Genomic DNA, 24,222 nt, shown 5'->3' on the forward strand with positions numbered 1-24,222 from the left:
TCAACCTAAACCACTTATCATACCTAGCAAGTTTGGGCATCAGGTTCTTGACAGTCCTCATCAAGTTTTGAGTAGAATCAAGGGAGTGTTGGTACACGGAGAGGAAGGATTCATATTTTTATGCTGGTTGTCAGTTCTGACAGGAAGGATGGGCTCCTTGTGTCTGCCATCTGAATTCCCCAGTATATGCATTTCAATCTGATGATGTCAGAGGGTTGGATGTAATTCAGTAGAGGTCAAGTTTGCCAGAAATTACCTAAGAAAGAAAGGAATTTCCACTTTCTTGTGAGTGGGCTCAGTAGCTGGCTCAGTATATACTGTAGTTCATTCTACTTGTCAAAGACACTGAATTTCTCCAGAGAAAACACTCTTTGCCACCCTTACCAATGATGTAACAAACCATTGGAAGTTGTGATAGATCCTCTGACCACACATGTATTACCACATGCAAATATGAGGACTCTTAGTAAAAGGCTTAAAATTGGGAAAATGTCCTCAATTATGAAGGTTAGAGTATTAAAGAAATACACCTAACATGAGCAAATAGTAAAATTTAAACTGACAAACATGCCATAGGAGGCCTTCAGTAACATGGAAGAGAATGGGGGAGGCACATCAGATCCGCGTCATTTTGAGTTTTAGCCCTATTTAGACTGCAGGTCCTTCAGGAGAGTCCAGGCTTCAACCCTGCAAGAGAAGACAGCTTATTTCCCGGCTTGCTGATGAATGCTTCTTTTCTACTAGAAGGAAATATCTACTCTCTCAGGTGAGGGGCACATTACGTTTTGTTTCAGAGACGTCTTTCAATGTGCAATGATTCTCTCCCTTTCAATTCAGTGAATGAAATCTGTAAAAACTCCTTGCCAAAAGCAGTGCTCTGTCTGTAAAACAGTAATCTACTGTATCAGGCAAATATCCACCAACACATATTTCTAGCAAGTGCACGTCTCCCATTGGGACCTAAATTTTTCAGGCAGCTATTGTTTTCAGAACTGAGGAGCTTTCTGATGTAGCTCAAATGGGTCTAGGAGGCTGGGCCATCACAACATTAGAGGACTTGTGATTTATGAGAGGTGTCCTACTGGGATTATCCCTTATATTGTTTTGGTAAATTTCACACCACCAGTTTGCCATTGGATACTATAAAAAATACAATTCAGTTTTGTAATATGTCAACAGCATTCTGCTTTCCTCAATCCTTACTGTCTAATATCATTTATTCTGATTACAAGCAATCAATAGAAACCCAAGAGATGCCACTTTCACTTCCCATCCACGATGCCCCACACCTTGAGCCCTGGCAAACACTGACCTGTCTTCTTTCCCTATGAATTTGATATTGTCGGTCTGTTATCTTAATGTAGAGACAGCCTATATGTGCTTGAGGTGCTAGCTTCACTCTCTTGCCAATTTCTCAAGACAGTTTCTTGCTGTGGCCAGTATCAAGACTTATGTGTCTTTTATCACTGTATCTTGTTTCATTTTATACATATACCACCTTTGCTAATGCATTCATGAGTTGACGTGGTATTGTGTTTCTATGTTTTGTCATTGTCTACAGTGCAGTTCTGATTATGTTTAGGAGTTTCTGGGAATCCTTTTTAAACACTTTTGTGCATATGTTAATGGTCACCTGAATGGCTCACATTCATCTGAGAACACTCTTTGATGGGGTGATTTTTGGAGCCATCACTCACATCAACTGCATGTCATTTCTTGTTCCTCTTTGAAGTGGAAAGGTGATTCCTGGCAAGTCAGTTTTTCTGGGCCCAAGGCCGTCTCCAGTATGATAAAGATGGCTCTGTGAGCACAGAGAATGGTTAAGTCACACTAACAGCTAAAATGGTTGGACTACCTTGGATAAGTCTCTGGCCAGTAAATGGTCCTAGGCACCTCTGTGTCTGTGTCCTACAGGAGAGTAGATGATGATGACACAGTTGTGTTTTTGTGACACATGAGGATATTGATATATGATTGGCCAAGCTGCTTGTGGACACTGATTATAACTCCAGTGCTGGACAGATAACAGAATGTGAATCAGTGAGGAGAGCGAATTCTGTGGTTCTGCTTGAGATGTTCTTTCCTCCTGATGTCCTCAGTGATAGCTCCTTCTGAGAAGTTTTCTGTTAACAGACCCTCCTGAGAAAACAAACTTTTGTCACCTTCATCTTGGACATTCAGGACAATGAGAAATACACGTCTGTTACTAAAGCCACACAGTCTATAACAATAGGCTATGAAAACCAGACACTCGATCTATCAGGGAGTGGAGATTGAAAGTACAATGAGACAACATTCTACTCCTTCAAGAATGCTGTGATGAACCAAACACAAAAAATCACACATGCATTGACAATGAGATGTGGAAGAACTGGAATGCTCATGTGTTCTGCTGGATACATAGAATTGTACAGATACGGTGAAAAACAGTTCTGTATTTGTACAGGATGTTGAGAATGAAAATATCACGTGCCATTAAAATATACACAATAGTGTTTAAAATGGATGCCCAGAAACTCCTAAACAGGATTCAGAACTGCACTGTAGACAATGGCAAAAATGTAGAAACACAATGTCAAGTCTACTGATAAATGCTTAGCAATGTTGGTACATGTACAAATTGAAAAAAGATATAGTTATAAAGGTGACTGAAGTCCTGATGCTGGCCACCACAAGAAAGTGTATTGAGAAAATGGCAACAAAATGAAACCAGCAACTCAATACCACAAACACAGTCTCTGCATTAGGATAACAGAACGACAATATCACATTCATAGGAAAATAAAGCAGGTCAGTGTTTGCCCGGGTGCAAGGTGTGGGGCAGTGTGGATGAGAATTGAAACTTGCATGTTTTGGGTTTCTATTGATTGCTTGTAATCAGAAAAATGGTATTAGACAGCAAAAAATGAGGAAAGCTCAATGCTGTTGGCATATTAAAAAACTGAATTGTATTATCTAAAGGTTCCAATGGGAAAATGGTAGTGTGAATTTTACCAAAACAATGTAAGGGATATTCCTTGTAGGTTACCTATATTAAACCACAAGTCCTCTAATGTTGTGATGTCACTGCCTCTAGACCCTTGGGGCTTCATGAGAAAGCTCCTTATTTCTAAAAACAAACATGACTGTGAAATTTATGTCCCAAAGAGTGAAGTATCCTTTCTTGAAATAAGTTTGTGGGTGGATATTTGCCTGATGGAGTACATTACTGCTATACAAAGTAAGCTCTGATTTCAGAAAGGAGTTTTCACAGATTTCATTCATTGTGTATTGAAAGGAAGGGAATCATTACTTATTGAAAGCAGTCTCTGAAACAAAACGTGATGGGACTCCTCACCTGTGAACATAGATATTGCCTTTGAGTGGAAAGGAAGGATTGGTCAGGGAGCCGGGCAATAGCTGTGGTCTGTTGTGGGGTTAAAGCGTGGGCTATCCAGAAGGACCAGGGGTCCAAATGACGCTAAAACTCGGAGTGCTTCAGATCTGCTGTGCCTCTCACATTATCTTCCATTTTACGAGGGCCTACCTGTTTCATCTTTTACATTTTGCACATGATATGTGCGTTTCTTTAGTACTCTTATCTTCATAATTGAGGAAACTTTCTCAATTTTCACCCTTTTACTCATAGAGTCTGTACATTATGCATGTGGGACTCCATATGTGGTCACAAAATCTATCATGACTTCCATTCTGTATTAGGTCACCTGCTAAGGGGTGGCAGAGAGTGGCTTCCCAGAGGAATTCCGCATCTTTGACAAGTAGAATATGGAGAACTACAGTATATACTGAGCCAGCTACTGAGCTCTCACACAAAGAAAGTGGAACTTCCTTTCTTTCTTAGATATTTTCTTTGAAACCTGACCTCTACTGAATTACATCCAACCCTCTGATATCAGCCAGTTAATATGCACATATCAGAGAATTATGATGACACACACATGTAGCCCATCCCTCCTGTCAGAACTGAGAGGGCACCATAGAAATATGTATTATTCCTTTCCATGTAACAACACACCGTTGACACTACTCTGTAAATGATGAGTACAATCAAGAACCTGATGCCCCAACTTGCTAGGTATGATAAGTGATTCTTGTTGAAAATCAACATCAGAGACTAGAGGACCAGATCTGCTTAAATTTGGAGCTCACCTTCATCCTGTAAAACTTTTTGATGGGTTTTTTTTGGTGCCATCACTCACACCAAGTGCATGTCAGTTCTTGCTTCTCTTTGTAATGGCAAGGTGATTTCTGGCAAGTCATTTTGGCTGGGCAAAGACCTCTGTAGTATGAGAATGATGGCTCTATGGAGCACAGAGTATGTGAAGACACACTCATGGCTCAAACTGGAATGACTGTACTGCATAAATCAATGGCAGCCAATGGTCCAAGGGACCTCGGTGGCTGTGGCCTCCTGGAGAGGGGATGATGATATTACAGTTGTATTTTTGTGACACATGAGGATACAACTATGTTATTGGCTAGACGGCTACTGGGCACAGATTACAGACAGCTCCATGGCTGGGCTGACAAAAGATATGTGAGTCTGTGAGGAAAGAGACTTCTGTGGCTCTGCTCGGGCAGTTCCTATCTCCTGACACCCTCAGCGTCATGCTCTCCTGAGCAGTTTCCAGTTGACAGACCCTCCTGAGAAAGCAACATGCTGGAATCTTCATCTTGATCTTTCAGGACGGTGAGAAAAACATTTCTGTCATTGAAGCCACACAGTCTATAATATTTAGCTATGGAAATCGGACACTATATCAGTCAGGGAGGGAAAATTGAAAGCACAATAAGACAATATTCTACTCCTTCAACAATGTTATGATCCACCCTAGAGAAAAGATCACATGTGCATTGAGAATGCGATGAGGAAGAACTGGAACACTCACATGTCTCTTCTGGATACATAGAATGATACAGGTACCTTTGAAAACAGTTCACTATTTGTCCAGTATGCTTAGAATGAAAATATCACGTGAACATTGATATATACACAAAAGTATTTAAAACCGATGCCCAGAATCTCCAAAGAGAATTCAGAACTGCACTGTAGATAATGGAAAAAATGTAGAAACACAATATCTGGTCAACTGATGAATGCATTTGTTAAAGTGGTATATGCATAATAAGAAAGAAGACAAACTCACTAAGGTGACTGAAGTCCTGAAGATGGCCCACCACAGAAAGTAGATAAGATCTTCTAGTTTCTGAAGGTGATTTTCAACATGAACCACTTATCATACCTGGCAGGTTGGGGCATCAGGTTCTTGATTCACATCATCATGTGCTGAGTAGAGTGTGGGGAGTGTTGTTGCACGGAAACAAAGCATAGACATTCGTTTTTTGCTCTTTCAGTTCTGACAGGCAGAATGGACTCCGTGGTTCTGTCATCTTAATTTTCTGATTCATTTCCTATCCTTTGGCTTATTTCAGTGAGTTGGAAGTAATTCAGTATAGGTGAAGTTTGCCAAGAAAAATCTAAGAAAGAAAGGAAGGTCCACTTTCTTTGTGTGAGGGCTCGGTAGCTGGCTCAGTATTCACTGTAGTTCTCCACATTCTACTTGTCAAAGACACTGAATTTCTCTGGGGAAGACACTCTCTACCACCACATAGCAGGTGATGTAACCAAGAATTGGAAGTCAGGATATATTCTCTGACCGCATATGGAGTGCCACATGCAACATGTACAGACTCGATAAATACAGGGGTCAAAATTGGCAATGTTTCCCCAATTCTGAAAGTCAAAGTGTTAAAGTACCACACAAAAATGTGCGAAATGTAAAAGATGAAACAGAGAGGCATGCCATAGGAGACCCTCAGTAACATGAAAGAGAAATGGAGAGTCACAGCAGTTCTGCAGCATTCCAAGTTTTAGCCTGATTTAGACTCCAGGTCCTTCAGGATAGCCCAGGTTGGAACCGCACAAGAGACCACAGCCATTGCCCTGGACCTCTGAAAAATATTTCATTTCCACTGAAAGGAAATCTCTATGCTCATGGGTTAGAAGGCCCATCACATTTGGTTTCAGAAACTTATTTTAATGTGGAATGATTCTCTCCCTTTCAGTTCACAGTGAATGAAATATGTGAAAACTCTTTTTTAAATCACAGCTGTCTCTGTAAACAAGTAGTCTACTCCATCATGCAAATATCCAGCACCACACTCATTTCTAGCAAGGTTACCACTCACATTGGGACCTAAATTTCACTGCCAGTGATTGTTTTAGAACTGAGGACCTTTCTCATGTAGCCCAAAAGGTCTAGGAGGCAGGGCCATCATATTATAGGACTTGTGATTTAGGAGACATGCCCTACTAGGAATATCCCTTACCTTGTTTTGGTAAAATTCACACCACCAGGTTACCATTGAAACCTTTAAATAATACAATTCAGCTTTGTAATATGCCAACAGCATTGTGTTTTCCTCAATCCTTGCGGTCTCATACTTTTTCTCATTAAAAGCTATCATAGAAACACAAGCCATGCAATTTTCACTTCCCATCCATGCTACCCTACACCTTGCGTCCAGGCAAACACTAACCTGCTTCCTTTCCCGATGAATTTGACATTGTCGTTCTGTTATCTTATTGGAGAGACAGCATATGTGTCCTTAGGATGCTAGTTTCTTTCTCTTGCCAATTTCACAACGTACTTTCTTGTGGTGGCCAGTATCAGGACTTCTGTCACCTTATGACTGTGTCTTCTTTCATTTTGTGCATATAGCACTTTCTCTGATGCATTAATCATTTAACCTGATATTATGTTTCTTTATTTTTGTTATTATCTCAACTGCAGTTCTGAATTCTCTTTAGGAGTTTCTGGGCATGCATTTTAAACACTAGATTGTATACATCAATGGTCACGTGGTATTTTCTTTCTCAAAATACTGCACAAATAGCGAACTGGTTTCCATGGTAAGTATATCATATTATGTATCCAGCAAAGACATGTGAGTGTTCCACTTCTTCCACATCGCATTGTCAATGCACATGTGATGTTATTTTCTTTGTTTGAGCGCAGCATTCTTTAAGGAATAGGATTTTGTCTCATGGTGCCCTACTGGAAATATCCATTATATTATTTTTGGTAAAATTCACACCTCCAGCTTGCCATTGGAACCTTAAGAAATACAATTCACTTTTGTCATATGACTACAGCATTGTGCTTTATTCAGTCCTTGCTGTTTAGTAGCATTTTTCTAAGTACAAGCAATCAATAGACACCCAAGACATGCAACTTTCCATTCCCATCCAAGGTGCCCCCCACTTGCACCGGGAAACACTAACCTGTCTTCTTTCCCTATGAATTTGACATTGTTTGTCTGTTACCTTAATCAAGAGACACTGTATGATACCTTTGGCCGCAAGCATCTTTCTCTTGCCATTTCTCAACTAACTTTCTTGCCATGGCCAGCATCAGAACTACTGTCACATTTATGACTGTATTTTGTTTCATTTTATACATATACAACCTTTGCTAATGCATTCATCAGTAGACCTGATATTGTGTTTCTACATTTTTGCCATTATCTACAGTGCAGTTCTGAGCTATGCATAGGAGTTTCTGGGCATCCGCTATAAACAATATTGTGCACATACCATTGGTCACCTGATATTTTCATTCTCAATATACTGGACAAAGTGTGAACTTCCATGGTAGCTATATCATTCAATGTATTCAGCAGAGTCATGTGAGCATTCCAGTTTTCCACATCTCATTGTCAATACATATGTGATCTTTTCTCTTTGGTTGATCACAGCATTCTTGAAGGAGTAGCATATTGTCTCATGGTGCTTTCAATTTTCCCTCCCTGACTGATAAAGTCTCTGGTTTTCATAGCAAAAGTTTATAGACTGTGTGGCTTCTATAACATAAGTATATTTCTCACCGTCCTTTAAGTGCAGGATAAAGGTGCCAGAACGTTGTTTTCTCATAAGAGTCTGTCAAGAGAAAACTGTTCAGCAGATTCTATGGTGAATGCATTAGGAGAAAGAAAGAGCCAACCACAACTGCTGAAGTTGCTCTCCTCAAAGACTCAGAATTTGTTATCTGCCCTACACTGGAGCTTAACCTGTGTGCAGTGGCCGCCTGGCCAATCACATATCAGTATCATCATGTGTCAAAAAAAGGCAACTGTGACATCATCCTCCCCTCTCCAGGACACCAAAGCCATAGGTGCCTTGGACCCTTTGCTTCTGAAAGACTTATCCAGATCAGTCCTTGCACTTTGATTACTGAGTGTGACTTCACCATTCTCTGTGGTCCGTAGAGCCTTCTTTCTCATATTACTGAGGCCCTTGGGCCCAGCCATAATGACTTGCCATGAATCACATTGCCACTTTAAAGAGGAGGAAGAACTGACATGCAGTTGGTGAGAGCGCTGGCTCCAAAAAGTGCCCCAACAAACAGTGTTAGCAGATGATTGTGAACTTCACATAGAAGCAGATTGGATCTTCTAATCTCTGATGCTGATTTTCAAAAAGAACCACTTATCATAGATAGGAAGTTTGGGCATTAGGTACTTGATTGTCCTCATCATTTGATGAGTAGTGTTAATGGAGTGTTGGTACACAGAGAGAAATTATACACATCTCTATGGTGCTATGTCAGTTCTGACAGACATGACGGACTCCATGGGTCTGCCATCAGAATCCCCTGATGCATGCCTATCAACCGGCTGATATCAGAGTATTGGATATAATTAAGTAGAGGTCAGGTTCACCGGGCATTATGTAAGAAAGAAAAGAAGGTCCACTCTCTTTCTGTTTGGGCTCAGTAGTTGGATAAGTATATATTGTAGTTCTCCATATTTTACTTGTCAAAGATACTGAATTTCTCTGGGGAAGTGACTCTCGTTCACCCCTTAGCAGGTAACGTAACAAAGAATTGGATGTCACAATACATTCTCTGACCACACATGTAGTGTCACATGCAAAATGTACAGACTCTATGAGTAAAAGTGTGAAAATTGGGAATTTTTCCTCAATTATGAAGATCAGAGTATTAAAGTAATGCACACAACATTGTGGAATGTAAAAGATGAAGCAGATAGACATGCCGTACGAGGCCCTCAGTAACATGGAAGAGAATTGGAGAGGCAAAGCAGATCCACAGCAATCCAAGGTTTTGCCCTATTAGACTCCCGTTCATTCAGGATAGCCCAAGCCTGAACCTCGTAAGACACCACAGCCATTGCCCCTGCTCTCTGAGCAATCGTTCCTTTTTACTCGAAGGTAATTTCTATGCTCACAGGTGAAGAAGCCTATCACATTTGTTTCAGAGACTTCTTTTAATGAGTAATGATTCTCTTTAACTTATCAGTGAATGTTACCTGAGAAAACTCATTTCCAAACCAGTGCTCTCTCTGTGAAATGGCAATCTACTCCATCAGGCAATTATCTTCCACCACACTTCTAGCAAAGGCCCTTTTCCCACTGGGACATAAATTTCACTGGCAGTGTTTGCTTTTAGAAATGAGGAGCTTACTCATGTGGCCCTGAGGGCCTAGGATGCAGGGTCATCACATCAATAGAGGACTTGTGGTTTATGAGAGGTGCCCTACTGTAAATATCCCCAATGATTTTTGATAAAATACATACCACCAGTTTGCCATTGGAACCTTTAATAGATACAAATCAGTTTTGTAATATGCCACCAAATTTTCTTTCCTCAATCCTTGCTGTCTATTACCAATTTTCTGATTACAAGCAATCAATAGAAACCCAAATCATGCAACTTTCACTTTCCATTCACGCTGCCTCACACCTTGCATCCTGGAAACACTGACCTGTCCTCCTCCCTATGAATTTGACATTGTTGGTCTGTTGTCTTAGTGGAGAGACAGCGTATGTGGCCTTGGGATGCTAGCTTCCCTGTCTTGCCATTTTCTCAAATACTTTCTTGCAGTGGCCAATATCAGGACTTCTGTCATCTGTATGACTGTATCTTCTTCAATTTTATACATATGCAACCTTCGCTTATGCATTAATTTGTTGACCTGATATTGTGTCTCGACATTATTTTCATTATCTAGAGTGCAGTTCTGAATTCTGTTTATGAGTTTGGGGCATCCATTTTAAACAGTATTGTATATAATTCCATAGTCATGTGATATTTTCATTGTAGACATACTGGACAAATAGCAAACTGTTTTTCATGGTAACTATATCATTCTATGTATCCACCAGAGACATGTGAGCATTCCAGTTCTTCTTCACCACGTTGTCAACACACATGTGATCTTTCCCTTCGGTTGAACACAGCATTCCTGAAGGAGTAGCATATTTTCTCATTCTGCTTTCAATTTTCCCATCCTGACCAACAAAGTGTCTGGTTTTCAAAGCAAAATGTTATAGACTGTTGCTTCAATAACAGAAGTGTATTTCTGGTACCGTCATGAAATTCCACAATGAAGGTACCAGAACGTTACTTTCTCAGGGGGGTCTGTCAACAGGAAACTGCTCAGCGTGGTCTGATGTTGAGGGTGTCAGGAGAAAGGAACAGCTCGAGCAGAGCCACAGAAGTCACTCACCTCACAGACTCACACTGTGTTGTCTGCCAGGTGCTGGTGCTATCATCCGTGCCCAGAATCCACCTGATAAGTTCACATTTCAGTATCCACATGTGTCACAAAAGACAACTGGGACATCATCATCTCCTTTCTTGAAGCCACAGCCAAAAAAGTGTTTTGGACCATTTGCTTCCCAGAAAATTTATCCAGATCCGTCCTTCCACTTTGAGCCCTGAGTGTGAATTCACCATACTCTATGCACCATCGAGCCTTCTTTCTCATACTACAGAGGTCCTTGGACACAGACATAATGACTTGCCAGTAATAACCTTGGACTTCAAAGTGGAGAAAGATCTGATATGCAGTTGGTGTGAGTGCTGACTCCAAAAAATGCCCCATCAGACAGTGTTAGCGGATGAATCTGAGCTGCAAATAGAAACAGAATGGGTCTTCATATCTATCCTGGTGATTTCCAACAAGAACCACTTATAATACCTAGCAAGTTTGGGCATCAGTTTCTTGAATGTCCTCATCATTGGCTGAATAGAGTAAAGGGAGTTTTGGTACACGGAGAAGGAAGGATACACATTTGTGTGGTGCTCTGTCAGAACTGACAGGCAGGATGGGCTCCATTATTCTGCCATCTGCATTCCCCGATATATGCCTATCAACCGGCTGATATCAGAGTGTTGGATGTAATCAGTAGATTTCAGGTTTGCCAGGAATTACCTAAGAAAGAAAAGAGGTTCACTTTCTTTGTGTGTGGGCTCAGTACTGGCTCAATATATAGTGTAGTGCTCAATAGTCTCTTGTCAAAGACACTGTATTTCTCCAGGGAAGCCACTACTCTGCCACCCCTCAGCAGGTGACATAAGAATTGGAAATCACAATAGATTCACTGACCACACATGGAATCCCACATAAAAGTGTAAAGACTATGAGTAAAAGTGTGAAAATTTGTAATGTGTCCTCAACTATGAAGATCAGAGTATGAAAGTGTACAACGTGCACAAAAATTGAAACATGAAACAGATAGGCAAAGCATAGAAAACCCTCAGTAACATGTAAGAGAATGGGAGAGACCCAGCAGATCAAAAGCAATCTGAGTTGTAGTCTGATTTGGGCTCCAATTCCTTCAAGATAGCCCAGGCTTGAACCCCACAGGAGACCACAGCCATTGCCCTGACATGCTGACTAATTTTTCCTTTCTACTTGAAGGAAATATCTATGCACACAGGTGAGGAGGCCTATCACGTTTTCTTTCAGAGACTTTTTCAATGGGTATTAATTCTCTCCCTTTCAATTCACAGTAAATGAAATCTATGAAAATTCCTTTCCAATATCAGCGCTCTCTCAGTAAAATGGAAGCTACTCCATTAGGGAACTATGCACCACCATACTTATCTAGCAAGGGCACATTGGGACCTAAGTTTCACTGACAGTGTTTCAGTACTGAGGAGCTTTCTCATGTAACCCAAAGTTTCGAGAAGGCAGGGACATTAAAACATTAGTGGACTTGTGGTTTTTGAGACGTGCCCTACTGGGAATAACTGTTACATTTTTTTGGGAAAATTCACACCACCAGTCTGCCATTGGAACATTTAAAAAATACAATTCTGTTTTGTAATATGCCAACTGCACTGTGGTTTTTCAATACTTGCTGTGTAATACCATTTTTTCTGATGGCAAGCTATCACTAGAATCCCATGTCATGCAAATTTCAGTTCCCATCCACTCTGCCCCACACATTGCATTCTGGGAAACACTGACCTGTGTTTCTTCCCTATGAATTTGACATGGTCGTTCAGGTACCTTAATCGAGAGACAGCATAAGTGGCCTAGTTTGCAAACTTCTTTCTCTTCCCAATTTCTCATGATACATTTTTAGGGTAGCAATCATCAGAAGTTCTGTCACCTTCATGACTGTAACTAGTTTCATTTTAAACATATAAAACCTTCCCTAATGCATTCATCAGTTGACATGATGTTTGTTTCTACATTTTTAACATTATCTTCAGTGCAGTTCTGAATTTTGTATAGTAGTTTCTGGGCATCCATTTTAAACACTATTGTGTATATATCAATGGTCTGGTGATATTTTCATTCTCAATGTCCCGCACAAATAGTAAACTGTTTTCCTGTGCACCTATATCATTCTATGTATCCAGCAGAGACATAAAAGTGTTCTGGGTCTTCTACATCGCATTGTCAATGCACATGTGATCCTTTCTCTTTGGTGGATCATGGCATTCTTGAAGGAGTAGCATATTGTCCCATTATGTGCTCTATATTACCTCCCAGACTGATAAAGTGTCCAATTTTCATAGTAAAATGTTATGCACTGTGTGGCTTCAATAACAAAAGTGTATTTCTCACTGTCCTGAAAGTCCAAGATGAAGGTGCCAGAACGTTGCTTTCTCAGATGGTCTGTTAACAGGAAACTGCTCAGGAGGGTCTGAAGACGAGGGCGTCAGGAGGAAGGAACAGCTCGAGCAGAACCACAGAAATCACTCTCCTCACAGACACACACTCTATTGTGTGCCCAGCACTGGAGCTGAAATCCATGCACAGCAGCCATCTAGCCAATCACATATCAGTAACCTCATGTGTCACAAAAAAAACAACTATGACATCATCACCCCCTCTCCAGGATACAGCAGCCCTGGATATAGAAGTCCCTTGGACCAATTGCTTCCCGGAGACTCATTCAGGACAGTCTTTCCACCTTGAGCCCTGAGTTTGACTTCACCATTCTGTGTGCTCCATAGAGCCTTATTTAATCCTACAGAGGCCCTGGGCCCAGCACTAATGACTTGCCAGGAATCACCTTTCCACTTCAAAGAGGAGAAGGAACTGATATGTATTTGGTGTGAGTGCTTGTCACAAAAAGTGCCCCATCAAAGAGTGTTACCAGATTAATGTGAGCTTCAGATAGAAAGGGATCGAGTCTTCTAGTCTCTGGTGCTTATTTTCCAAAGGAACCACTTATCACAACTAGCAAGTAGGAGTATCAATTTCTAGATTGTCCTCATATTTTTCTGAGTAGTGTGAAGGGAGTGTTGGTACATGGAGAGGAAGGATACACATTTGTATGGTGCTTTGTCAGTTCTGTTATGCAGGTTGGGCTCCATGGGTCTGCCATATGAATTCCTGATATGTGCCTATCAACAGGCTGATTTCAGAGGGTTGGTTGTAATTAGGTAGACATCAGGTTCACCAGGAATTACCTAAGAAAGAAAGGAAAGTACACTTTTTTTCTGTGTGTGTGCTCACTAGCTGGCTCGGAATATATTGTAGTTCTCCATATTCTACTTGTCAAAGACACATAATTTCTCCAAGGAAATTACTCTCTGCCACCCCTTAGCAAGTGACATAACGAAGAATTGGAGGTCACAATAGATTCTCTGACTACACATGTACCCCACATGCAAAATGTACAAACTCTATGAGTAAAAGGGTGAAAATTGGTAATGGTTTCCTCATTTAGAAAGATCAGAGTATAAAAAAGGGACATAACATAAGCAAAATGTAAAAGATGAAACTGAAAGGCATGCTGTAGGAGTCCCACGGTAACATGGAAGAGAATCGAATAGACTCAGCTGATCCACAGCAATCTGAATTTTAGCCTGATTTAGAATCCAGGTGCTTCAGGACAGCTGAGGTTTGAACCCCAAAAGAGACAATATCCATTGCCCCTGCTCTCTGATCATCGTTTCTTTCCACTGGAAGGAAATAGCTACAATCACATTTGAGGAGGACCATTACGTTATCTCTCAGAGCCTTCTCCTTTTTATTTTTATTTTTTGGGGTGACATTTGTTATTAAAATTACATAGATTTCAGGTGTACAGTTCTCTATTACATCATCTATAAATACCATTGTATGTTCACCACCCAATGTCAGTTCTCCTTCCATCACCATATATTTTATCCCATTTACAGTCATCTCCGACCCCCCACCCCCGTAACCAATGGTAACCACTAAACTATTTTCTGTGTCGATGAGTTGTTTTTTATATTTTTCCTCATTTGTTTGTCTTGTTGTTTTGGTTGTTTTGGTTTATATACCACATATCAGTGAAATCATATGGTTATCTGATTTTACTGTCTGACTTATTTCGTTTAAATTATACTCTCAAGATCCATCCATGTTGTAACAAATGTTCTTATATCATCTTTTCTTACCGCCGAATAGTATTGTATTTTGTATACATACCAGAACTTTTTATCCATTCATCTATTGAAGGAAACTGGTTGTTTCCATGTCTTGGCCACCATAAAAAAAGCTGCATTGAACATTGAAGCACACGTATCTTTATGTATAAATGTTTTCAGATTTTTGGGTAGACATCAAGGACAGGGATTGCTGCACCATAATGTAATTCTATTCATAATATTTCGAGGAACCTCCACACTGCCTTCCATAACGGCTGCACCAATCTGCATTCCACCAACAGTATATGAACATTCATTTTCTCCACTGCCTCTCCAACACTTGTTAATATTTGTCTTGCTGATGATAGCCATTCTGACTGGAGTGAGGTTATATCTCATTGTGGTTTTTATTTGCATTTCTCTGATGATTAGTGATTTTGACCATTTTTTCTTGTATCTATGTGCCATTTGTATGTCATATTTGAAGAAATGTGAATTCAGGTCCACTGCCCATTTTTCAATTGAGTTGTTTCTTTTTCTGTTGCTGAGTTTCATGAGTTCCTTGTATATTTTGGATATTATTCCCTCATCGGAGGCACTGTTTGCAAAAATCTTCTCCCATTCAGTTGGTGGCCTTTTTATTTTGTTGATGGTTTCTTTTGCTGTGCAGAAGCTTTTAAGTTTCATATAGTCCCATTTGTTTATGTTAGCTTTTACTTCCATTGCCTTTGGAGTCAAATTCATAAAACGCTCTTTGAACCCAAGGTCCATAAGTTTAATATCTATGTTTTCTTCTATGCAGTTTATTGTGTCAGGTCTTAGGCTTAACTCTGTGATATATTTTGAATTAACTTTGATACATGGTGACAAATAACAGTCCAGTTTCATTCTTTTGCACGTGTCTATCCAATTCTCCCAGCACCATTTATTGAAGAGGTTGTCTTACCTCCATTGTATGTTTTTAGCCTCTTTGTCAAAAATTGTCTGTCCTTATTTATGTGGTTTTATTTCTGGGTTCTCAATTCTATTCCATTGGTCTATGTGTCTGTTTCTCTGCCAATACCATGCTGTTTTGATTATTGTAGCCCTGTAGTACAAGCAAAAGTCAGGAAGTGTGATATCTCCATTATTGCTCTTTTTTCTTAAGATTGCTTTGGATATTTGGGGTCTTCTGTGGTTCCAAACAAATCTGATATTTTTTTTCTTCTATTTCTTTAAAAAATGTCATTGGGATTTTGATGGGGATTGCATTGAATCTGTATATTGCTTTGGGTAATATGGCCATTTCAACTATGTTGATTCTTCCAATCCATGAGCACAGAATGTCTTTCGATTTATTTGTGTCTTCTTCAATTTCTTTCAAAAATGTCAAATTTTCAGCACATAAGTCTTTGACATCCTTGGTTAAGTTTATTCCTAGGTATTTTATTCTTTTTGCTGCAATTGCAAAAGGAATTGTTTTTTGAATTTCTTTTTCTGAGATTCATTGTTAGTACATAGGAAAGCAATGGACTTTTGTATGTTGATTTTGTAGCCAGCAACTTTACTGTATCCGTAGATTGTTTCTAATAGCTTTTTGGTGGGGTCTTTAGGGTTTTCTATATATAGCATCAAGTCATCTGCAAAGAGTGATAATTTAACTTCTTCATTCCCAATTTGGATGCCTTTTATTTCTTTCTCACTGCTGATTGCTCTGGCAAGGGCTTCCAACACTATGTTGAAAAGCAGAGGTGATAGGGGACAGACCTGTTGTGTTCCTGAATGTAGAGCAAAAGGCTTCAGTTTTTCACCTTTAATTATGAGATTAGCAGAGGGCTTGTCATATATGGCTTTTAGTATATTGAGGTATTTTCCTTCTATACATATGTTATTAAGTGTTTGAATCATACATGGATGTTGTATCTTGTCAAATGCTTTTTCTGCATCAATTGATATAATCATATGATTTTTGTCCTTTGTTGTGTTTATGTTATGTATCACATTGATGGATTTGCGAATGTTTAACCATCCTTGTGCACCGGGGATGAACCCCACTTGGTCATGATGAATAATCTTTTTAATGCATTGTTGTATTTGATTTGCTAGGATTTTATTTAGGATTTTTGCATCGGCATTCATCAGATATATTGGTCTGTAGTTTTCTTTTTTTGTGCTGTCCTTACCAGGTTTTGGTATCAAGGTAATGTTGGTCTCATAAAACGAGTGAGAGAGTACTGTCTCTTCTTCAATTTTTTGGAAGAGTTTGAGCAGGATTCGTATTAGGTCCTCTTTGACATCTGGTAGAATTCACTAGTGAAACCATCTGGTCCTGGACTTTTGCTTTTGGGAAGGTGTTGGATGACTGATTCAATTTCGTTACTGGTGATCGTTCTGTTTAGATTTTCCAGTTCTTCATGGTTCAGCCTTAGAAGTCTATATGTTTCTAAGAACTTGTCCATTTATTCTAGGTTATTGAATTTGGTAGCATATAGTCCTTCATAGTATTCTTGGATGATGATTTGTATTTCTGTGGTGTCCGTGATGGTTTCCACATTTTCATTCTGATTTTGTTAGTGTTTTCTTTCTTTTTATCATAGTCTAGCCAAAGGTTTGTCACTTTTGTTACTCTCTTCTAAGGACCAGCTCTTTGTCACATTAATTTTTTCTATTGTCTCTTTCTTCTCTATTTCCTTTAGCTCTGCTCTGATTTTTGTTATTTCCTTTCTTCTGCTGACCTTGGGTTTTATTTGTTCTTCTTTTTCTAGTTCTTTAAGTTGTAACATGAGGGTATTTATTTGGGAGTTTTCTTGTTTCTTGAGATAGGCCTGTAATGAGATAAAATCCCTCTTGAAACTGCTTTTGCTTCATCCCCAAAATTTTAGTAGCATGCATTTTCATTGTCATTTGTTTCTATGTATCTTTTGATCTCTTCTAACTTCTTATTTGACCCAGTCATTTTTTAAAAGTATGCTGTTTAATCTCCATGTGTTTGTGTTTTTTCCCGCTTCCTTTTTGCAGTTGATATCCAATTTCAAAGCCTTGTGTTCAGAGAATATGCTTGGTATGATCTCAATCTTCTTAAATTTGCTGACACAGATTTTATGTCCCAATATATTGTCTATCCTTGAGAATGTTCCGTGTACACTAGAAAACAATGTATAGTCTGATGTTTTAGGATGAAGTGCTCTATAAATGTCAATTATGTCCATTTCATCTAATGTGTCACTTCGGGTTGCTATTTTGTTATTTATTTTCTGTTTGGATGATCTATCCATAGCTGTCAATGATGTATTTAAGTCCCCTAGTATAATTGTGTTTTGGTCAATTTCTCCCTTCGGTTCTGTTAGTAGTTGCCTGGTATATTTCAGTTATCCCTGATTAAGGGCATAATTAGTGACGACTGTTATGTCTTCTTGTTGTACAGTCCCCTTCCCTATTATGAAATGTCTATCTTTCTCTCTTGTTATATTTTCACCTTGATGTCTGTTTAATCTGATATATTTATGGCTACACCTGATTTTCTCTGGGTAACATTTACTTGGAATGTCAATTTCCACCCTTTCACTTTGAGTCTATGCTTGTCCTTGTAGCTGATACGTGTCTCTTGGAGACAGCATATGCCTGGGTTTAGTTTTTAGATCAAATCTGCTACTCTGTGCCTTTTTATTGGTGACTTCAGTCCATTTACATTTAGGGTGATTATTGATATGTGAGGATTTCCTGTCATTCTATCTTTAGTTTTCTGGTAAGCCTGTGTCTCCATTGTTTCGTTGCCTTTTTGTTGTTGTCTTTTATTTCTGTGTGGTGGTATTCTATGATGTTTCCCTGTTTCTTCTTTTATTACAGTATACATTTAATTTCTGAATTTCTTGTGTGGTTTCCCTTAAGTTTTTGTAAAGTAAAGTTTGATAGTTAGAGTATTCCTTTTTCTTCAGCACGTTTACTATCTCCATTTCCGTATTCTGGTTCAGGCCTATACTCTCCCCTTTTTTATGTTTCGGTTTCCACAAATTGTCCCTGTTCATGGTGGTCGAATAGCCTCCTTTAGTATTTCTTGTAGTGCAGGTCGTGTATTAGAAAATTCCCTAGCCTCTGTATGTCTGGAAAGATCTTTATTCCTCCTTCATATCTAAAGGATATCTTTGCTGGATATATTATTCTTGGCTCATGATTTCTCTCTTTCAATACTTTGGATATTTGGTTCCACTCCCCCTCCTGGCTTGTAGAGTTTCTGCTGAAAAATCTGATGATAATCTAATGGGTTTTCTTTTGTAAGTAACTGTCTTCTTTTCCATGGCTGCCTTGAGGATTCTTTCTTTGTTGTTGATTTTAGACAGCTTCAATACAATGTGCCTTGGAGAAGGCCTGTTGGGATTGAGGTAATTAGGTGTTCTGTTTGCTTCTTGGATTCGAGGGTCCAGTTCTGTCCACAAGTTTGGGAAGTTCTCATAGACAATTTGTTTGAATATATTATCTGTTCCCTTCTCTCTTTCTTCTCCTTCTTGTATGCCAATTATTCTTATATTGCTCTTTCTGATGGAGTCAGAAAGTTCTTGTAGAGTTCTTTCATTTCTTTCAGGTCTCAAGTCTCTTTCGTCTTCCATTGGGTAATTTCCAGGTTTCTATCTTTGATGTCACTGATTTTTTCCCGCATCTGGTCAACTCTACTACCTAAGCTGGTTATTTCATTCTTAATTTCTTCTATTGAGTTTTTAATCTCCAGAAATTCTATTTGGTCCTTTTTTTAAAAATTTCAATCTCTTTCGTCAAATACTCATGCTGTTCTTTGATTGTTCTGTGATTTGTTTCTTAGTTCATTTATCTGCCTATCTGTGTTTTCTTGCATCTCATTGAGTTTTTCCAGAACTGCAAACTTAAATTCCATGTCATTTAAGTCACATATTTCTGTATGTTTAAGTTTCTTTTCTGGAGATTTTTCACCTTCTTTCTGAGCTTTCTTGTTGCCTTGGATATTCATGACAATTGCTGGTTTACTATTTCTCTTCCTAAACATCTACAGGAGTGGCTTCTAGAACAGGTTGATCAGAAGTGGTCTTTCTTTTATTTTCCAGTATTTGTTGGTAGAATGTTTTATTTTTTCTCCGACTGCAGCTTATTTTTTTTCTCGCACACGGTAGTGCTGTGTTTTCTCTGCACTATTCCAGCTTCTCACATAATGGGTGTATTCCCTGGAAGACGGGCCTCTCCTCTGTTAATAGTTTTTCTAGGTCACAGGGCGCAATATCCCGGTGGGTATGCAGAGAGTTTTTGATGTTCCAAAGCTCTTCCAGCTCCAGATTCAGAGCCCGTAAGTTTCAGCAGTTCTGTTTACTCTTGCAGGGATCCACCCAGATAGGTGGGGTCTGGCCGGGGTGAGTTGTGAGAGGTGGCTCAGAACAATGGCAGTGACTGCCACCAAAGCCAGTCCTGCTTCCACAGCTCCCTCCTCTTTGCCAGTACTAATTGAGCTGCGAATCTTTGTCTGCGGTCCACAATTCTCAGAACAGCAATATTCTGTTCTTTTGATCTGACTCAGCTACTCTTCTGTTTCTAGCACTGGGCAGGTGGAGGCAGGGTGAGCTCTGGGAGGCAGGGGTCAGCTAGTCTCAGTGTCTAAGGTTTCCATTCTCTGCTCGGCAGTGAGGGCTTAAACCACCGTTTTCAGCCTTCTTCTCTCAGTCTTTTCTTTGAGGTCTCTGCTCTGAGCGTTGGGTTCAGCCGTGTTATTTGCTGCCCCCTCAGCCTTGTGGGCTATAAGTGGAGCCCTAGCAGTCCGAGTTCTTCCCTCTCCCGCAGCTGCGGTAGTTTCAGGAGCAGCGAGCTCGTAGCATTGATCTAGGTCTGCGTCCTGCGCCCACGGGACTCGGTCTCCGCACTTCTCCCTTTCCCCCTCCCCCCTGCACAAATCTCCCACCTGTAGGTGATTTTGGTAGTGGGCCTCTTCACGTTGCCTGTCTGCTAGGCCGGGAGTCCTTTGTGGAGTTGTTGTTGGTCGATTTGTTGTAAATTCCAGGGAAGCTTTACAGAGGCTTACCTCACGCCACTATTTTTCCTCGCCTCATCTCTTAATTTCATTTTCAATACACATTTTTTTTTGGATGATTACAGCATTCTTGAAGGAGTAGCATATTATTTCATTGTTCTTTCGATTTTCCATCCTTGACTGATAAAGTCTCAGATTTTCAATGCAAAATGTTATAGAACATGTGGCTTCCATAACAGTAGTGTATTTGTCACCGTATTGAAATTCCAAGATGAAGGTGCTGGTAGGTTGTTTTCTCCACAGGGTTTGTCAACAGGAAAATGCTCAACAGAGTCTGATGCTGAAGGCATCAGGTGTAAGGAACTGATCAAGAAGAGCTACAGAAAGCTGGGTTTCCTCAGAAACTCTAACTGTTGTCTGCCAAACGCTGGAGCTGTAATCCATGCCCAGTAGCCCCCGGCTAATCACATATCAGTATCCTGATGTGTCACTAAAAGACAATTGTGACCTCGTCATCCCACTCCAGGAGGCCTCAGTTACAGAGATTTTGTGGACCTTTTGCTGCCAAGGGACTTATACAGGACAGTCCTTCCACTTTCAGCCATGAGTGTGACTTCACCATTCTCTGTCCTCTATAGAGTCTTCTTTCCCATACTACAGAGGCCCTTGGCCCAGCCATAAAGATTTGCCTGGAATCAACTTGCCACTTTAATGGGGAGCAAGAACTGACATGCCGTTAGTGTGACATGGGCTCCAAAATATGCCCCATGTAGGAGTCTTACCAAATGAATGTGAGCTCCACATAGAAGAAGCTCAGGTTTTCCAGTCTCTGATGGTGATTTTCAACAAGAAATATTTATCATGCTTATCAAGGCAGGGCATCTGATTCTTGATTGTCATCATCATTTGCTTAGTAGGTTCAAGCGATTGTTGTTACATGGAGAGAAAGAATGCACATTTGCATGGTGCTCTGTCAGTTCTGACAGGCAGGATGGGATCCATAGTTCTGCAATTTGAATTTCAATCTGCCTGCCTGTCAGCCGGATGATTTCAGATGGCTGGATTTAATTCATCCAAGGTCAGGGTTGCCAGTAATTACATAACAAAGAATGAAATGTCCACTTTCTCTGTGAGTAGGCACAGTAGCTGGCATAGGATATTCTGTAGTTCTCCATATTTTACTTGTCAAGACACTGAATTTCTCCGTGGAAGACACTCTCTACCAAACCTTAGCAAGTGATGTAACAAAGAATTGGAAGTCACAATAGATTCTCTGACCACACATGGAGTACCACATGTAAAATATACAGACTCTTTGAGTAAAAGTGTGAAAATTTGGAATTTTCTTCCATTTAAGATCAGAGTATTAACGTTATGCACACAACATGCACAAAATGTATAAGATGAAACAGATAGGCATACTGTATGAGGCCTCAGTAACATGGAAGGGAATGGGAGAGGCACAGCAGATTTACAACAATCTGAAAGTTAGTCTGATTTAGACTCCAAGTTCCTCAGGATAGCCCAGGTTGAACCCCGCAAGAGACACAGCCGTTGCACCAGCTCTCTGACCAATTTTCTTTCCACTGGAAGGAAATATCTCTGCTTACATGTGAGGAGTCCCATCATGTTTTCTTTCATAGACTTCTTTCACTGGTAATCATTCTCTCACTTTCAATCTGTGAAATCTGTGAAAACTCCTTTCCAAAATCAGTGCTGTCTCTGTAAAATGGTAATCTACTCCTACAGGTGAATATCCACAACCACACTTGTTTCTAGCAAGGGCACTTCTTCCATTGGGACCTAAATTTCACTGACGTTGTTTGTTTTTAGAACTGAGGAGCTTTCTGCTGTTGCCCAAAGGTCTAAGAGGCAATGCCATCACAACAATAGAAGAATTGTGGTTTTGGAGACGTGCTTATTGGGAATATACCTTACATTGTTTCGGTAAATTTCACACCTCCAGTTTGCCAATTTAACCTTTAAAAAATACATTTCAGTTTTGTCATATGACAACAGTATTGTGCTTTCCTCAATCCTTTCTGTCTAATATGATTTTTCTGATTACAAGCAAACAATAGAGATCCAAGCTATAAAACTTACACTTCCTATCGACACTGCCCCACACATTGCGCCATGGAAAACACTGAGCTGCCTTCATTCCCTATGGATTTAACACTGTCGTTATGTTATCTTAATGAGAGACGGTGCTAGCTGCTTTCTTGCCAGTTTCTCAAGATTGTTTCTTGCTGATGCCAGTATGAGGACTGGTGTAACTTTTATGATTGTATCTTGTTTCACTTTGTACATTTAACCCTTTTGCTAATGCATTCATCAGTTTACCGAATATTGTGTTTCTACATTTATGCCATTATCTACAGTGCAGTGCTGAATTATGTTCAGAAGTTTCTGGGCATCCGTTTTAAATAGTATTGTGTATATATCAATGGTCATGTGACATTTCCATTATCAACATACTGGACAAATACTTAACAGTTTTCCAAGGTTACTATATCATTCTATGTATCCAGCAGAGTCATATGAGTGTTCCAGTCCTTCCACATTGCATTGTCAATGTACAAGTGATCTTTTATCTTTGGTTGATCACAGCATTCTTGAATAATTAGCATACTGTGTCATTGTGCTTTTTGTTTGCCCTCCCAGACTAATAAAGAGTCCAGTTTTCATAGCAAAATGTTATAGACTGAGTGGCTTCAATAACAGAAGTGTATTTCTCACCATCCTGAAACGCCAAGATGAAGGTTCCAGAACGTTGCTATCTCAGGAGGGTCTGTGAACAGGAAACTGCTCAGCAGGGTCTGACACTGAGGGTATCAGTAGGAAAACCAGCATGAGCAGCACCACAGAATTTGCTCTCATCAAAGACTTACACTCTGTTTTCTGCCCAGAACAGGAGTTTTAAACTGTGCCCAACAGCCTCCTGGCCAATTGCATATGAGTATCCTCATATGTCACAAAAAAGACAACTGTGATGTAATCATCCCCTCTCCTGGACGCTGTAGCCACAGAGGTGTTTTGTACCATTTGTTGCACAGAAATTTACCCAGGACAATCATTCCACTTTGAGCCCTGAGTATGACACCACTGTTCTCTGTGCTCTGTACAGCTTTTATTCTCATGCAATTGAGGATATTGGGCCTAGCAAAAATGACTTGCCAGGAACCACCTTGACACTTCAAAGAGTAGAAAGAACTGACATGCAATTGGTGTAAATGCTGGCTCCAAAATATGCCCCGTCTAAGGGTGTTACAGGATGAATGTGAGCTCCAGATACAGGTAGATCAAGTCTTCTAGTCTCTGATGGTCATTTTCAACAAAAACCACTCATCATACTTAACAAGTGAGGGCATGCATTTCTTGATTGCCCTCATCATTTGCTTAGTAGTGTCTACAGAGTGTTGGTACATGGAGAGGAAGGATGCACATTTGTATGATGCTCTGTTATTTTTGACAGTCAGTTGTGGGGAGCCATGGTTACAGCTAACTCCGAGCCTTAATAGAATGGCTCGGTTAATGCATAACCTGTTTCCGCTCCTGAGGCATTGTCTCTGCTTGCACCTGGGGGGTGCTTACAAG

This window comes from Rhinolophus sinicus, unplaced genomic scaffold (genome assembly GCF_057876585.1).
Source record: "Rhinolophus sinicus isolate RSI-liver-muscle unplaced genomic scaffold, RSI-T2T HiC_scaffold_23, whole genome shotgun sequence".
NCBI classification, from domain to species: Eukaryota; Metazoa; Chordata; class Mammalia; order Chiroptera; family Rhinolophidae; genus Rhinolophus; species Rhinolophus sinicus.